The 13,614-nt window shown below is 36.3% G+C and overlaps 1 protein-coding gene across 1 annotated transcript in view; it reads right to left on the bottom strand.

Annotated features, from left to right (window-relative positions):
* Positions 1-9,693, bottom strand: part of LOC135685933 (uncharacterized) — a 29,557-nt gene extending 19,864 nt beyond the window's left edge. The window contains exon 1 of the mRNA XM_089108804.1: positions 9,675-9,693. The gene's annotated coding sequence lies outside the window, so the exon portion shown is untranslated. The remainder of the gene's footprint in view (positions 1-9,674) is intronic.
* Between the last annotated feature and the right edge of the window lie 3,921 nt (positions 9,694-13,614).

The following is a 13,614-nucleotide window of genomic DNA, read 5'->3' as shown; positions in this document are numbered from 1 at the left end:
GTGACCAAAATACAAATTATATAACAAAATAAGAAAATTAAACCTCGAAGAAATTAACTGATCTTAGTTTCAGAATCTGATTGGAGTAAGGAGTCGTAAGCTTCTTGGACCTCTCCTGTCTGTGTTTAAGATATTTTTCTTTCAAATGAAACATGTTTGTTTCTGACGCCGTTCTTCATTTTTCTTCTGGTGGTGGGCTTTAAACTTAGGCTCTTAGTAATATCGAGCTACACTAAGCAAATACAAAAAGAGAATCATCGGCAACTGACCGAATTATGTTTCTATCTTTCCTCCTCTATTTTAACTGTTCAGGGTCACAATGGCAAAGCCAGGGGGGCATGTGAAACCCTCTTTAAAACTGTTACATAGGGAATTTATGGCAAGGAGATTTCAGAAAAATGCACCAAATTGTATTGTTTCCCATCCAGTCACTGCCTTGTCCAAATTGGTGAGCAAAAATGAGAAAATCTAACTTATAATGAACATCAGTGCAAGCCACGTACTACACAAACCCTTCGTTTTCTTATCAAAATGCGTGGAATCTTTCTTTGTCGCTAAGCACTCCAGTAAAAACACTTCCACAAAATCAATAGGGTCTAACCTCCAATTGAACATATGAAGATCAATTAAATCTTCTAGAGAAATTAAATATTCTAGCCATAACCCTCAAGAAGCCTTCACCAGCTTTTATTCCAGCAATAGATCCAATCTGTAGGTAGCCTTTTCTTGGTACTTTTCCTTGTTTGATTTCCATGAAAGAATTCCAGAGTGTGACATTTTGGAAATGCATTTTTAAAACTTTTAAGATTTGACCTCATCTCTTGAAGGAACACTATAAAATGCCTCTTATCTGTGCAAAACCAGTTGATGCCTATTGACTGACATACAGTGAGAGAAATGAGCCTTGCTAATCAATAACTGTTGTTCAAAATCAAACTACAGTGATTTTATGGATAGAGAGTCTGGCTTTATGTAGCCATATCTCAGCCAATTTGAAACAGATTTAATTGATCTTCATAATGTCTTTCAGGTTATGGGGGTCAAAATACAAAGAACTTTTTATGAAATTTAAATGAAGGCAATTGAAGCACGTGTCAGTTTACTCATCCAGGTGTCAGTTATGAAAGGCCGGGGTCAAAAGGGGGAGGGGGGACATTGCCTATCTACTTTTTCAGTAAGTGATAGATCAAAATCAGATTAAATTATTTATTTAGATAAAACTTAAAGGGCCTCTCCAACCAAATTTTGCACTTGCATTTTATTGGCTAATATAAAGGAGTTGAACCTGCTGATCACGAATTCGTTATTTGTTTTTCGATATTTTTTACAGTTTATGAGATATAAGCTCTTGCATTTCGATAATTGAATTGAATTAACCGACAAAAAGTTTCGGTTTGATGACACTGTGACGCAATTTTGACGTCACAGTGTATTTCATTAGTCTCGCCTCAAACCGAGTCGAACGACGGCGAATCGCGAATTGAACACTGCAATTGTTGGTACTCTCAGTTCTGTTCCACCAGCTTTTAGTTTGAGCATTTCAGATATCAATTCTGAAGCCTTTAGTTGTTCATCGTTTCTGGAAAACTACTGAAGTGTCAATTTCGATTAATTATACGCGAGGGAAGAGCTGGAACAGGAAGCCGTAGCTTTGTGGGCCTACACAGGTGATCAAAACAAAGTCGTGACACAGCATGGGCACATTCCGACCCGCAAACTTAGAATGATTGTAAACATTTAATATTTTTCGATCCTAAAAAGCTCCTGCTCTAGATTTAGATGCAGTTACCAACGCGTGACCATGACTCCTTCACGATTCGGTGGAAGATATACGAAATTCATGGCGAACGAGAGCCGCACATTGTGACGTCAGAATGTCACAAAACTGATTCGGATTTTGTCGTTTTTTTCTCGGAAAGGTGCAACTTTAAAGCCTTATAACTTCTAAACTAATTGGAATTTTGCAAAAACAACAACTTTGCCATAAAACACGCACCCAGTGCAAGTGGCGTACCCAGGGCTGTAGTAGTGGGGGGGGGTCTGGAGAAATTTTTTGGACCACGCCCTTCAAATACTCGCAAATGCGGGGAAACGCCCTTTTTGCAAAATTTCCCCCCATTGTTTGATTCATTTTAGCTACGGTAGAAAGCAAAGTATTTTACAATTGTTATTGACACAAACATACAGTATACTACCCCCCCCCCTCCCACGAGTTTTACATCGTTTTTGGACAAATCTCGAGAACCACACTTTAGGAGAGTCCGGACCCCTCTATTCCCCCCCTTGGGTACGCCACTGCTGATATGGCATGCTGTTTGTAAATCATTGATTCACGATTATAATAACTGGAAAAGTGCTGAAACGGATCAAGCATCTTAGCCAAGAAACCTTCAAAAGACAAATTCATTATTTGTAGTTAAGTTCAGCATACCCTGGGAAACAGAGGCTAAGGAATCTGGAAAAGTAAAGAATTTCTCTCATCTCCATTTCTGGGGCTCTAGTACCCAGGTTAAATTCAGCAGTAATGTAATGTGCCTTCAAAGATTGTTCGAAGCCTCTCATATCAAGTAATCCAAAGGCCCCATTCTCTCATGTTTTATTTCGATAATTTATAATAATGATGTATCTATCCAATTTTCTTTCTAAAACTTTATCAAAATCTCTATAATTTTTTACTTTTCTTGTATTATCAATTCAACTAGACAGTGTACTGGAATTAGATATAAAAACGGTCTAACCCGGATAAAAATAATATAAAGCTGTAATTTGGCACAGATGTTCTATACTAAGTTAGAAATGACCAGAGAAAAACCCCTTCAATTGGAAATTGGGAATTCCTTATTTGGGCAAATACCATAATGGCGCACTGATCAGTAGTGGTTCAAAATTTTTATGTTGCTAAAACCACTGATCATGCTTTCAAACTGGGCGAAAAAAGAATAAAAAGAAACAAGCACAATTTGTACAGCAGTGAGAGAAGAGTTTATTTGCCATCTGTAACGAGATAGTGTAGTGAAATTAGATATAAAAACGGTCTAACCCGGATAAAAATGATATAAAGCTGTAATTTGGCACAGATGTTCTATACTAAGTTGGAAATGACCAGAAAAAAAGCCCCATCAATTGGACATTGGGAATTCCTTATTTGGGCAAACACCATAATGGCGCACTGATCAGTAGTGGTTCAAAATTTTTATGTTGCTAAAACCACATAGTAAAACCACATCTTTTGAAAGATAATTTCATGCTGAATAACTTTTATTTAACAAACGTAGCCTTAGAATATGCAAATTTAGTGGTGATTGGGCAGAAACAAAGTGGGACGAGTGAATATTGAAAAGCGCGCGGAAAAAATGGCTGATCCTCTTGCTGAATATTTTCATTTTATATCGCAAATTCTATCGATGCAGAATCATTAAGTGTGTGAATAAGATAAAGCTTGATAATACTCACTCAGCCCGGGCTGACTTAAACCGGGCCCACTCAGCCCGTGCTGACTCAACCCGGGCCCCTTTAGCCCGGGCTGACTCTAGTGAATCTTTTTCATTGCAGCAGCGAATTCCGGTCAAATCTAATCAAATATATCTTAATATTCAAAACAAAGTAACTCGCGACCGAACGGTCCAAACAACATGGTTTTTTCATTATAAACTAATTTAAGAATGAAGATTTCAATTCTGACAGTCTTTCAACTTTTTTCATTGACATCCTCCAATTTAGTAATTTTTGTTACTAAGACGTAAAAAACTCTGTCAAATTCAGTGCAAATTCAAAGTGGCTGCACAAAACTACAGCCCTTTATGCCCTTCTTTACCAGAAAAAGAGATAACTTCCAAATTACGTATAATCCCAAAAATTGCAAACTTTTCAATTGAGAAGTGCGCACATGAAAAAGAAGGTGTTTTTAGAGTACCTAGGACCCGAAACCCGGAAAATAGTTATGAAGAACGGAAAATCCGGACTTGTTAATTTGAAAGTCCTAATATATATATATTTCAACGTGGTTCACCTTTTCCCGAGTTCTGCATTAAAAGACCTTCGTACCCGCAGTTATTACCAGCAAGAATATTTGCCTTATCTGCTATTTTTTACCAGAAAGTACTTATTTCCACATTGTAAGGGCGTGTATGTTGAATAAAAGTTGTTCAGCATGAAATTGTCTTTCAGAATGTGTACATATAATGTGGTTTTTTAGCGACATCAAAATTTGAACCCCTGCTGATCAGTGCGCCATATGGGATTTGCCCAAAAAAGGAATTCCCAATGTCCAATTGATGGGGCGTTTTTTTTGGTTATTCCCAGTATCCTATGAAATCTATGTGCCAAATTACAGCTTTTTATTATTTTTGTTCGGGTAAAATTAGTATTTCCAAAAGTATTACAACAGATAAGAGCTTTTCCGAAGGTTTATTAGTATTATGAAAAATAAAAATGCTTTTTACTACAAAGTCGACCAAAAAGAGGTATGTTTTGTAAAAAGTAAAAAATTATATATAGCTAGCAATTCCTAGAATTTTTGCATTTGCTTGTAGTTTTAATAATGTTCAAAGAATTAATAGTTTTGTAAAAATGGCTTGTTTAATTAAATATGCAAGAAGGAAACTACGCAGGATAGGCTGTCCGCCTGGCATTGTGATCCTGCAATGAGTTTAGATTGAAGGCACAGACAGGAGCAAAGCCAAACGACGACGAGAATGCAACATGTTTTAAAACCGAACATCAAGATATATCAAATGTTTGGTTATGTCGCAAAAAGTGGCTTTCTCAAGATGAATTCTCAAGATGTTCAAATGTAAAATGATTTAGAACAAGTTATGCTTGCTTACTCGGACCTAATTGGTATCAAAGAGCGGCGTTAATTTTAAGGGGTGCTCACTCACGTGGGGAGGGAGCACTTTATTGAGAAAATACAATATTAGTGGGTGCTGATGTATCTGATAATTGGACACACTTCAAAGTGACCTTAAATACTTCTTCATCAGTTGAGCTTTTTTATCACTGAGGTTTGAGCTTTAATCAGTTTTTTCTTGCCTAGATATCTGTTTCTAGAAAATAACTGCTTTCATTTTGAACAGATTAAGCCTCGCTTAGTCCTTGCTTTGACTTGGCTTGGCTTTTTTCAAATACATAATCGCTGTTTATGTTGAGATCATTGAAAGGTTTCAGCTCAGATCTCTATTCTCTCCTTATCGACATGGCAGGGACGCCAGAACACATTTTAGGGTGAGGGGATCTAGAGTAATTAGCAAACTTTTATGATTGTTTATCCACCATTATCTTTGATGCAACAACATTTACATTTTACTTCAGCAAAAAAGCGAGGGGGTTACAGCTCCCCCTGCTCCGGCGTGCCTGCATGGGTATTAGCCAATGAAATATTTGCTTTTGATTTGAGGTATATAAATATCAAATGCAAGTGATGCAAATGTTTCTGCAGCTACTTGAGAACGATATTGGTATACGAAGTGCTTGTGATAAACATTCATAATTTTCTTTAGAAAATAGCCAGTTACTGAAAAAATTAAGCCGAAAACATAAACCTTTTGCAGGGCCCACATCACAGGGGTGGCCAGGAGGGCCATGGCCTCCCCACTTTTTTATGAAATGAAATATCAAAATCAGCTCATTTTGTTTTAAATAGATGGATCTGTAGATTACAACCAAAGATATTGATCCAAGTTCCATTAGTAAAACAGAGTCAGCAAATTTTTTTGCCTCAATTGGGGCTAGAGAGGGTAAGGGGAAACCTTCTTTACACTGCTGGCCCCTTCATTTTAAGATCACTGGCGTGGACCCTGATTTGAGCATGTAGAAAAAAATTACCTTAATCCTACTTCAGGAAAGTCTTGAACATGTACTTATACTAATACAGCGCTGCTTAATGCAAAATCGTCGAGACGCACACGTGCTTGAAACGCGACACGAGACAGCTTATCTTGCTTATATCTTATGCAGCTAGTTGAAAGGCAAAAAGGGCCTAAATACCTCTTCCTTATCACAAATTAAAACATGCAGGTTAGTCTCAATTCCTCATTTGACCGATTTTCAACATTTTTTTATCTAAGCTTGATGTTATCTTTAAATTACCATCTGCAAACCTAAAAGCAGGGTTAGCTCGCTCTGATAAGCCGCTTATATAAACAAATTTCTTACTTCAATTTGAAACTTGCAAAGATTATTTATGCAAAGATTATAATTCTAAAGTGGTTTTACATAAACCTGGATTATGAGCTGCGTATTTATTTGCGTTGAGCACAAAAATGAATAAAGAATCACTCTGAAATTTTCGATACTGATGACTGTTTCTTTGAAAAGTATTGTTTTATTTCATAATCCAGGAGCCAATATTACGAAATCAGATGCTTGAAGAGGAATTATTGAAATAAATGTGAAGTGCTAATGTTTGCATCAAATTGGTGGAGTATATACAGATTCCAGGCTTTTTCCAAAAACGTAATAAGTGGTAGAACCAGCTGTATGGACACTTGCCGGGTCATAGTGACTAAAAAGTTTACCGGGCTACATGAAAAGTGAGATGCTGAAATTAACCCGGATTTTCTTTTACGTCGCAGTGTATAACTCTGCTACCCATACAAAGAGGAAAAAAGCTTGTCACCCATCTCTATCACCCAAAACAGTCAATCTCTGTTTCCAAGTTGCATTTCTATAGTACCAGTCCGGACAAAATCATCGCGAACTGGGTCTTTATTATCTGGATTTTTCAGGGCGTTGGAGAGTAGTTATTTTCTATTGTTTTCGAAACATTCTACGCCAAGGCCCACCCTTGAAACATTTCATAACAACACATCACTGGTTATCTCATGTAGGTTTAGCTCTTCAATATCTACTCTCTTATAACTAGAATGCAGATGGAAAATTAGGTAAAAATAAAGAAATTGAGCACAGCTTTACCCTTTTAATACTTAGAGAAAGGGAATTATCTAGGCTTTGAGCAGGTGTTCCTAAAGATGTTAACTATGAAGTATATAGCAATGATCTGGTTTTTAATAAATCATAGAAAATGACAATTGAACTCAATAGCAGAAATTTTTGCAAGACAAAATTTCAAATATAAATGATGACATTTCAAGCAAAGTTCAAAACTGAAGATTTTCAAAAATAGACCCACGTGGTTTGCAATATTTAAGCTGAAAACAGACAACAGTTTTTTCCAAAGCTGGTTAAAGATTATAGGAATTCGAAAAATCGTTTATTGTTACATTTTTTTAAATATATTTCTTCACCGAGATTCATTCTAAATAAGCAGCTAAGCATGACACATTAAGATGGCTTCCTTAACCCTTTAAAAGCCTTAGTGTATAAGCAAACTTGTGTAGTCCATTCGCATGTTCTAAATGTAGTCTCTCTCTTGAACCAGAAGTCCAATTGCAGGTTCTTTGAAAAACAAATCGGCCGATTGCTACTGCTTCTACGTGTGCTCGACCGAAGAGTGATCAAACAACATTGGTGTTGTGATGTCAAAATCAGTTTCGTTTCCAGTAACAGCAAACAAGCTCAAGCTCGCTCTCGTTCTGCCATTTGTGTTCAAAACAAACACGGCTCCGCAAACCATTTTTCAAATCAAATTTCGCGCACGATGTTGTGGCAACAACAGCAACGGTATGCTGCACGTGCCCAGTTTGGTCACAACGGTTCGACGACAAAAAATCAACAAAATTTCAAGCAAAATTTTCGGGCAACAATGTTGCCCAGTTTGGCGAAGGTTTTAAATAAGCTGAAAAAGAAACTTTGCTCAATTTTGAGGCCTCAGGGGCGGCGGAGTGAATCTTTGAATTGGTGGCTAAAAACTGCAATGCGAAAAAATTTATAAGAATTAAATGGAAAGGTCGTCAGCAGTAATTTTGTAGCTTTATAGAAACATCAAACTTCTAACGAAAAGCGGTCGAGCTATTGTTTGCAAAATATTTGAAAACAAATAACGAATTAGTGATCAGCATGTTCAGCTCCTTTACATAGCAAATTGCAATTGCAAATTTTGGCCAGAGAGACCCTTTAAAGTAATGACAAAGCGACTCAGCTCTCGCGTGGCGCTTTGTTGAACTGATTCCCTTTCTTATACAGTGTAGCAAGATAAAAATATTTGATGTTTTTCAACAATTCAAATTTGTGATGCTGTAAGATTTTAGTAGATTATCACTTTCCGACAATTTTCCTTTCGTTCTTGCTCTTCAAAACTTGGGATTTTAATAACTCGATACTAGCCAACGAAAACGTTTTGAAAAGTTCCATTCCGTTCATTTCATTTACCAAGAACAGGTCTTTCAACTGCTGGTAGCCAGCCTGTTGCCTGGCAAAGCCGCTAAAGTCAATCGTCCCGGTTTTCCAGAAAAAAACATCGCTCGAAGAAAAAAAGCTACTGAACTGACAAAAAAACGCAAGTAGAAGGAAAATCTTTGCCATCTCAAATCAATGCCGTGGCTATCTAAAAAATGCTTCTTCCGGTCTTGTAGCACAGACTACCTGAAAACTTCTGCATTGATTTCTGACTTGCGTACAAGCTAATTTGATAATGAAACAATCAGATCGCAAAACAAATATTTTTTAGCTAAATGCACGACAGATACTGCAGGCAACTAATCAGCTAAACAAAGATTTGCTTTTCCTTAGGTTCAGTACTTTCTTTAACAAAAATGTTACTTAGCCAAATCAAGTCTGGGTGCATCATGCTCTTATGAAAAAATTTAATATTTGTTTATACAATCAAAAAAGAGGATGACTTCGCACTTCTTTTTAGATACTTTCAATATTGCATGTTAGCTACTTCCACTTGAATGAAATCGTTGACAAGAGAAAGACTTTTAGTATGATATTTTGTACTTCTTTCAAGAAACACGAAAGTATAATCGCCCTTAGTATCAATTTTCCTTATGGAGGTGAGAGCAAAATGTAAAACAATGACAATTCTCAGAATGCACCATTGATTCTCGACCAAAAAAATAAGAATCTCTCTCCTTGGTCTTTCCAGCGAGAAAGAAAAAAGTTTCAGATGAAAGCAAAGAGAAGTTTTCTTTCAATCCGACCGTTAGTTACTGCAATAATACGAACAGAAAGAAAATTCAAGACATGGAGCAACCTCACATTCCGCGAGTTCAGATGGTTTAAGATTTTATCTGACTTTCTATACTGCGGCAAAAGTGTCTCTACACAAGCCTACTCTATAGAAAAATTGCTAAGATAATGAAACTAATAGCTTCACTTTAAAATGACTAAAAGACCTTGGCAGGTGGAATCTTTGCTAATCAAAAGAAGCTTTCGTCGATTCATATTTTGCATTAACAAGTAGAAGTTAGAAATAGTTGATTGATTAGTTAGTTGATCATTTTCTGTAATGAAAGCTAAAATTTGTGGAAATAAAAATTGTTTACTAAGTTATATACTTTAGTTTGTTCTTGCATATGAGCTGATAGTTTCGAAGGGCAGTTTCGTCGATTTTCTTAATCACTAAGTATCAAGTATTTAATTACTAGACTAATTTACAACATTCAGTTTGAATAACAGAATATCATGACTAAGAAGAGAAATAATCAATCATAAATATTATATGCATGCATTGCACCGAAATTAAAGAGAAAAGTAACATATATTCACTCCCAGTTTCAAGTTTTGCACTTCTACAAGTTTATTTTGATGCAATCATTAACATCGGAACTTACCTGATTTTTTGCCTCCTGATTTGATCACTTTTAACTTGTTCTGTGGTAGAAGAAATCTGCAGTCCGAATTATACGGTCGAGAATTCTAATGCGCAGACCGAATCATAGGCGCGTGCAGGTGCCCTCGTGCAGGTAGGTCTTACAATCGCCACGAAACTAAAAATAACGCAAGTGCTGTGTGAACTAACATATTTTGCTAGACAAGAATCTTCTGTAGCTGCTCTAGGATAGGATTAAAAGCTTTCTGCTACTGATCACCCACTCAAGTGAACGATGTTGCTTTATTTTATTTTGTTAGTAAGCAAAGCCTACCCATGCAATGCAAGTATGATTTTGATGCTCCGGAACGACATACTCAACTTCTATACGATTTTATCACACTATCACTTTTTATTTACTTCAATGTTATCTAAATTAGATATCATAGTAAAGATCCTTAACAATAGTTTTCGATTATCTTGAATGTCGTGCATCATAATTTTTGTGTTTTCTTCCGTACAAACTTAGTTTCTGCAAAAAGAAAGAAATTAGTTTTTTTTTTGACTCTTGCTTAACTCATCGTAGTTTTAGTTTCATTGACTAGTTTTCCAAGAGGTTAGAGAAGACCTGTACGCTTGATTTTACTATAGCTTAAATTAGATTCGATTTGATTGTATGTCTCTTGGTGTATGCGATGATGTCTTTCAATACAGCTCACCCTTTAGTATATCGTGGTTATATAAAAGCACGTATTTCTAGAAGAGAAATCAAATTTTGCAAATTGAATCCAAAACTTCATGAATAAAATTTGACTAAAATTGTGGGTATGAATGAAGAAAATTATGTAATCAGTACAAAAGTTAAGATGATCTTCTCGATCGAGGTTCGGTAAAATATCCAGTAATATCAAACTGGCTTATTTTCGAGGGTCGGCCTATTTTCGAGAAATATACGATAGGCAAAACATAAAATGCTAATCAAAATACATTCTATTCAATTACAGTGAGGTTACATACCGGCTGACGGGCCCTTGAACTCATTTATTATATCCAGAATACCAGATTTAGAGAAAAATAACATAGAGCAGATTTTTAAGTAAAGGTAACCTTAGTCTATTTATTATTTACGGCACTGCTTATGGGCGATTTTATCAAAATTGAATCTGGGGCGCAAGAAAATTATTGAAATCAAGCCTTCGAGAATGGCTAAAAGTGCATCTCCCAGACTAAAATTTAACAAATTACTATACCGTTCAGAATAGACGATTTGACGATTCTCAGAAAAACATTGATTATTGATTTTTAGAAAAATTTTGGGAGGGGAGGATTCATGCGTTGGGGAAAGAAAGAAAGGGTGACCTTTGCTTCAGAGTGCACACCGATGTAAATAACAAGAAGCTGTTGTATTGATTGTCAGGGTGCATACCTGAGTGTACCCAAAGGTTTTGATGTCAGCTCAATAAATGGAGCTGAAGAGTGTCAACGACTCCTATTTAGAGGAGGAATTTTTCATTTTTTATAGCCCATGGAGCAAAACTAGTTGGATGCATTTACAGTTCGCAGTATTTTCGGTTGGTATGTAGTAGGTCTATGAATTCATTTCGGCTTAGAGAAGATGAAGACAGAGATCTTTCGCTTCTCTCAAAGAATTGATGGATTGGTCTATGAATTACTTCGCTGGGCTATAGGCGGTACGTCTATTGTCGGAAGAGTTATTCAACCATCTGAGTCACGAATAATGCATTATTTCAGCTTCATCAACGTTGCTTTACAATATCAAGTACTGCTTCTCTTATTTTGTCTGTCACACAAAAGGGTTTAGTTGGTAACCCATTTCCATTTGTACCATTCCTGAAAGGTATATTTCATAGTAATACTGCATTTTTAAGCGCACATCAAAACCATATTGGCATTTATTCAAGTTTCCCCGTATTTGATTAATATTGTATGTTTGATTCATCTTATTAAGAAATCAACATTTCTGGCTTATCCTTTCTGTCAATATTGACACAAATACTTTAAATCAGGGTATGGATACTGCTAGTGTTGTTAAAATTATCATTCTGAATCTTCTTCAAATATTTCACCATCTTCCTTTTCTCTTTCTCTTCCTCTTGGTCTTATTCTTTTCCGTGTCCTTTACTTTTCTTCCTTTTCTACTTTTCTTCTTCTGCTTTTTCCTCTTCTCCTTCTCCACACTCCAACCTCTTTTTCTTCGTATCCCCAGAATCATTTGCAAGATTTTTGTTACTGTGTTTCAAGCCTTTTTTCAGTTAATCCCTGCCCTCCAAGTGTCTTTGTCTCATGATACTTTTCTTATTCATGTGAGTGACTTTGAAATCACTCCTTGGACCTAATGTCTAATCTAACATTCAACACAGGGATTCTGTCTATGGTTGTGCGGACAGCTGCGTTGGTTAGTCTTCTTCGAGCAGAAAGGTACTATCTAAGAACTCTTTGAAGACGATATCATTTTCCAAATTTCCAAAAATTTCCCACTTTCCAAATTCTTCAAGCTTTTGTTTTTTGAGTGTGGCATAGGGGTGTGGTAGGTGGGAAATTCTTGTATGAGACACTTGGAACCTCTAAACATATTACTTGCTTACCCTCAACTTTTCTAAAAAAGACATCTGTAAGTACTTGCTTTAACCTTGAATAGATGACTTTCCAAAGCAATTTAAAAGTCAGCGTTATCAAAAACCAGCAATTATATTCATCGAAAAATCAATGAGCGTTTGTTAGACACTTTATAGTTTGTTAGACAGCTCTCATACAATGTTCATACATTATTTGAATGGATCCGTTTACGATGTCGTGTAAATTTACGCCAAATCCTTGCTTGTTTAGTTCAATTTTTCCCAGTTAATGTGCATTATATACTCAAGTCTTTCATAAAGCATTCAGAAATACAATGCCTGCCAAAAGTCTTGGAACACTGACATCAATTTCCAAGGTCAAAACCAATCATCCCCCTCTCCCCCACGGAACAATGTTGGTTTACTATCAAACGGACTAGGATTTTAGGAAGCACTTTCTTTTGCGCTTCTTTTATGATATTTCTCTAAATCATCAACATTGTTTGAGGGGGAAGGGGGCGGAAGTAGCAAATTTTTTCCATGAAAGGAATGAAAGATATCAAATGCAGCGTAAATTGGTGGGTGTTCCAAGTACTTTTGGCAGGCATTGTAGGTACTTTTATTCGATTCTAGTTATGCTGTATGGTTCTAGTATCACAAAATATGCAAAATCAGTCAAATGTATTACGAACTGGCTGAGATATGGTCATATGTGTATTGGCTCTGTCCCCATCAAACCTCTATATTTTGGTCTCTGCTCATAATTTTATGATCAGAGCGAAAATAACAGTGATTCGTTAGCAAACTTCAAATCTTTCATTGGCAATATCTCAATCCATTTTAGACATATTTGACTAATTTTGCATATGTGGAAGTATTTCATGAAGATCTTTTATGCTATGTTGTTAAGATTCGAAAATTACAAAAATAGTTTTTTGGTGACGTCACACTTTAGAATTCTACTCCAGGTGTAGGAATCACGAGGTGTCGTCACATCGTGAGAAAGGCCCAGGGCACTGCTTGATAAGCATAAGCTTTTCAGTGTGTTAAAAACTACCTTCGGATGCTAGGTAGAAACAAATACAACAAATACAACAATCTAGTGTTATTAATTATTTTGAATTACCAAATGCTCTTTCTCTTTCCAACGGTGGTGACGCATGAGTTGAAACCAAAGAGTGTGCCTTTGTCTTCAAATAGAATGCGGCCCGTTTGTACCTCTTACCTAGAGTAACATCTAGTGACCATCTCGAGTTTAACTCCGGGGCCCAAGCAGGCTGTCGATGAACATAAAGCCATATCCTGGCTGGGTGCCAGAGCAGGGCCTAAAATAAGCGTGGATCTGACGATCTGACTCACTTTGTGAAGTTGTAAATTCAAATCGTG

This window comes from Rhopilema esculentum, chromosome 6 (assembly GCF_057945365.1).
Source record: "Rhopilema esculentum isolate cy_ngs chromosome 6, ASM5794536v1, whole genome shotgun sequence".
Taxonomy (NCBI): domain Eukaryota; kingdom Metazoa; phylum Cnidaria; class Scyphozoa; order Rhizostomeae; family Rhizostomatidae; genus Rhopilema; species Rhopilema esculentum.
Note: the sequence above shows the minus strand (reverse complement) of the source record. Positions and strands in the feature narration are given on the sequence as shown.